The sequence below is a fragment of the Bactrocera neohumeralis genome, unplaced genomic scaffold, assembly GCF_024586455.1.
Source record: "Bactrocera neohumeralis isolate Rockhampton unplaced genomic scaffold, APGP_CSIRO_Bneo_wtdbg2-racon-allhic-juicebox.fasta_v2 ctg7119, whole genome shotgun sequence".
In the NCBI taxonomy this organism is placed as follows: Eukaryota; Metazoa; Arthropoda; class Insecta; order Diptera; family Tephritidae; genus Bactrocera; species Bactrocera neohumeralis.
The window spans coordinates 1,081-5,630 of record NW_026093934.1 but is presented as its reverse complement, the minus strand read 5'-3'; the positions used below and the strand labels follow the sequence as shown (position 1 = coordinate 5,630).

The following is a 4,550-nucleotide window of genomic DNA, read 5'->3' as shown; positions in this document are numbered from 1 at the left end:
ACATAATATTCCCTTAAAGTTAATATAAAAAAACTAATTTTATTTTAATACATACTATTTTAAAATCCCGTCACAAATTATATCATATGCACTATACAATATATGCACATTTAATTTGGCTCATAGCTTTATATATTTTCATATACCATAGCATATGGTAAGTAATACTTTTCAGTATTTTTCTAAGTCTCAAATGAACTCCCACAGCTGACCAAATACGTGCCGAAGCCGGGCATACACAGACATACTATATATAAACATGTGTGTGCATTACAAATTACCAAACTGATGAATGAATGTAGTAACGAGCTACCATTGGCTGGTTTAGTATTTCAAAACTCAATTACCGCCAGCAAAAAAGGAAGGAAAATAAACCAAACGGCAAAACAAATGTGGCAATAAACTGTAAAGAAACCACAACACTGCGACTGATAGCAGTCAACAGCCGAGAGCCGGTAGACGGCAGCCGGCGAGCGAGAGAAACCTATTAGTGACGTGGTCTGAAACGGCCAGCTGCGGTGGGCGTTCAAGCAAAATGCCACGTAAACGTTTAATTCAACTTTTCGTCGAATCGTATTTTGTATTTGTTTGTGCATTTACTGTTTGTCATTGATTTTTGCGCTGCAGCGTTAAAATAATACTTAAAAGCATTTGTTGCTAATCCATTTAAACTGATAGCTTTTTACTTGTATTGCATTCTTATTTCTTGACTCGCCTCTTCATAGCGAACGTGTGTGTTTATGTGTCAGCAGCGAATGAGTAGAAATTTTAGTGAGAACATCTAGCAACTGTCTAGTGCAGCGTTTCTCAAATGCGTGCTTTGAAGAGAGGTAGGTTTTCATTCTTATAAATTTAAACTGATTGAGTTAATAATAGTAAATTTAGGAAAATATGTGAGTTTAGTTGATAAGACACTCGCCAAAAACTATTCTACAAGCGTGTGCAAAGTTTCGCTGGATATACCTAAGTAACCCATCTTCCGCTGACGACCACTGCAAACGTATTAAGCATTACGATTTAAGAGCCCCGCACCTAGATTAACCGGGCCCTTAATTGGGAAGATGCCGCTGCTCAGTTGGTTGATGCCGTCCAAGTAGTGTGATGGACGAGCCAAGGACTGAAACGTGTAGGTCCTTGTGGCATTTACTACAGTGGCCATATAAAGCAGCGCAAATTCGGTGTGAGATTCGTGTTGGGATAGAGACTCCCTCGACGAGTACTGGCATTCATCCCGGTGGTCTAGCCACAATCCTCATCAAAGCGAAGTTCTTCAAGACATCGCTGAGTTGCGTCCACACCCCGAAGGATGAGAAGGACGATGTGAACAAGGATGCCTTCTATGAGCGCTTGAAGTGCACCTATGAGAGCCCCCCTCCACAATGTCAAAATCATGCTTAGCGGCTTTAACGCCAGCATGGGCAAAGTAAGTATCTTTGACAAAATGGTCGGTAATTTCAGCCTCCATAATGAAACATCCTCAAATGGGTTGAGGCTGATCGACTTCGCCGGCAGCCGGATATGGATATCTGTAGTACTAGATTCCAGCATATAAAACTTCATCAAACTACCTGGCTGTCTCCGGATTGAAAAGCCACCAATCAGATCGATCATCTTGTGATAGATGGAAGACACGTTTCTAGTGTTTCAGACGTGCGTATGCTCCGAGCCCCTAGTATCGCCTTGGACCACTATCTTGTTGCAGCCAAGATACGCACCCGCCACTGGGCAGCACGGCAACAAACACAAGGAAGGTTCGACGTCGAGAAGCTGCAATCTCAACAGACAGCCGAACGTTTTTCTACTCGACTTGCACTCCTGCTCTCTGAGAGCACTCATCCGCAACTCGGTATAAAGGAACTGTGGAACGGCATTTCAAGCTTCTTACGTACAGGTGCAAACGAAACCATTGATTTTCAGAAGAAGCAAAAGAACAGCTGATGCGATGAGAAGTGCCCTGTCGCAGCAAAGAAAAAACAGACAGTCTACCTCCCAAAGTACGATCGATCACAACACTTGCGGGATGGGATAGATATAGAACTGGAAAACAATCGATGTCTGGGGCCATCGATGTTTTCGATGTTTTTGAAAGAAAACATCGATGTTTCATCGATGTTTTCAGTTAAAACAAAAAATTAAAACTTAACAAATTTATTAAGAGATCATTGTTTTTGATTTTTGTTGAGAAAAAGTAGCTTATCTACTATATTCGATTTTAAAGCGCATCTCCTGTCTGATAAATTTGTCCAGCTTTGCTGAACGCCGTTCAGAAGCGCAGAAGACGCTGGTACGCAAAAATACTTTTGATAATATTGCTAAAGCTGTATCCTTTGTATGCTCCTAAAATGAAGAGAAAATTATTTTTGCTATATTAACCATGTGAATAATTATATTACACTTATTATTACCTTCCAATAGTCAAGTGATTGACTTTTTCCAGCTTCATGCGCCGTTTCAAAATATTGGCGCAAAAGAATTATGGCGTCAGCTTTATTTGATTTTACTTTATCCTCCAGCTTTTGACCATGAAGAAAAGCGTTTGGGTTGTGGTGGTGTTGGCTGTGGACGTGGTGTTGTTTTTGACAAAAATGTGGAGACTTCAACCTAAGGCTTTTTAGCCTGCTCAGCATTTGATGGCTGCAGGAATTCATCCTTTTTGAACCGTGGGTCCAAATGGCTGCAAGCCTGTCGCGGTACGCTCCTCGTACTGTGAAAATCTTCTGCCATTCGGACCCTTAGGTAGTCGACGACTAGTTTAGCTCTGAGATATGAAAGAGTTCATTTCAAATATTTGTTTGCGCAGCTCACAGCATGTTGGAATGATCAGTGATATAGTCACTTTTGTGTCTGCAGAAACGGATACGGTTGCATCCTGAAATGGATTAAGCATCTCAACCAGTTCCTTTATGAGTGTTATTTTCGTCTGCAGTAAACGGCGGTAAAGACTTTTGGGGTTTTCAAAAGAACTCGAGATTGCTTCATTTGTTCCAAAAATACGCTGCATCATAAAAGAGAGCACTATTCCAACGCGTAGGAACCTCCTGGATCAAACTGTACGGCTTATTAACGCCTTGCTCTTTCCTGAATTTAGCATGCTTATATTGCTCGCTTTAAAAAAGACCGTGCGCTTGCACTTCACAATACTTTGGAAACGTATGGTAGTTTTAGCACATCTTGCAGTAATAAACTTTATCGTATGTGCAAACAGGGAATATGATGATTTTAAGTAGCTCACAAGCTTTTTTCATTGTGGCGTCATTGTTGCGTTACTACACAAACGACTTTACCTTGCAACCCCATTCAGTTACAACATTATTTATAGTATCAGCAATGTTAACAGCGGAGTGGTTCGTTGGTGTGATAAGTTGGTTCGTCGACAAAATTTTTGAAGCAAGCTCAAAAGATTCGGTTACAAAATGACACGTAACAGTTAGATAGGATTCATTGGCTCTGGATGACCAGCCATCGGTTGTTAATGCGACGCTTGACAATCTGAAGCTCTGCTTTAAAGTTTCTTTTAGACTATTGTATTCATTTTTAATAGTACATTGCGCAGGTGAGTCTTACTTTGGCATTTTGTAACGTGGATCTAGTTCATGGATCAGCTTGGTTAACCCAACATTATTAACCACATTTAGAGGTGTAAGACATCGGACGCAACCATATTTAGTACCAGCTTGTCAATGCGTTTTTTTCAGAGGTATTAGAGTAGAGATATCACGCTCAGGAATTTCGTCATGCATTTTGCTTTCTAAAGGCTGATCTTTAAGTAGCGTAGGATGCATGCGCTTCAAGTGATCCATAAGGCTGGTCGTGTTTCCACCGGTTTTGTACTTGCTTACCGCACTGGTTGCAAATAGCCATATTACCTCCTTGCATTTCTTAAAACCTGCCAAACCATCGACGTTTCTTTGCGTTTATTTGTGTGCTGCTGTATGTCATCCTCAACTACATTTTCTTTATCGCCAGTTGATATTGATGTTACTAAAAATACAAATACAGACACATGTTATAAGTATACATATACAACATACACACATTTTTACTTGTATGCAGAACTATAGAAACAATACTTACTTTTCACAAATTTGTCCATTTTTTATCACCACGCTTAAAGCCAACACCACCGTTCGCCTTCAAGTTAGTCCAAGTTTACTGTATATTATCATAAATTTAATAAAAAAATAAAATAATGCGAGACAAAACCAATTCTACTTTTACACGTTGCTCCAATGCACAGATACAATTAAAACAATCGATAGTGGCTCATGAGCCATCGATGTTTAGAAAATTAAAAAACATCGATGGTATCGATAGTGCCATCGATTGTTTTCCAGCTCTAGATAGATACCGGAGGGCCGAAGAGGGAGCGAGACGCATTTGCAGACAAAAAAGAGATGGGTCGAAATGCGTGAGTATTCTACAATTCTACGAAAAGATGCGGCGACTAACAGAAGTCAATCAGCTATATAACTACCATATAAAAAGCCTTTTTAACAAAATATCGAATTCCTTGATAGAGCTTGGTAACCGAGCATTACTAACGAAGAGAA

At 40.0% G+C, this 4,550-nt stretch overlaps 1 long non-coding RNA gene across 1 annotated transcript; it reads right to left on the bottom strand.

Annotated features, from left to right (window-relative positions):
• Positions 1 to 3,907: 3,907 nt before the first annotated feature.
• LOC126767495 (uncharacterized) lies at positions 3,908 to 4,244 on the bottom strand. Its single transcript, XR_007669109.1, has 3 exons — positions 4,219 to 4,244; positions 4,075 to 4,152; positions 3,908 to 3,981 (listed from the first exon to the last, which is right to left on the bottom strand). It is a non-coding gene; the product is annotated as an uncharacterized LOC126767495 (long non-coding RNA).
• Positions 4,245 to 4,550: the final 306 nt, after the last annotated feature.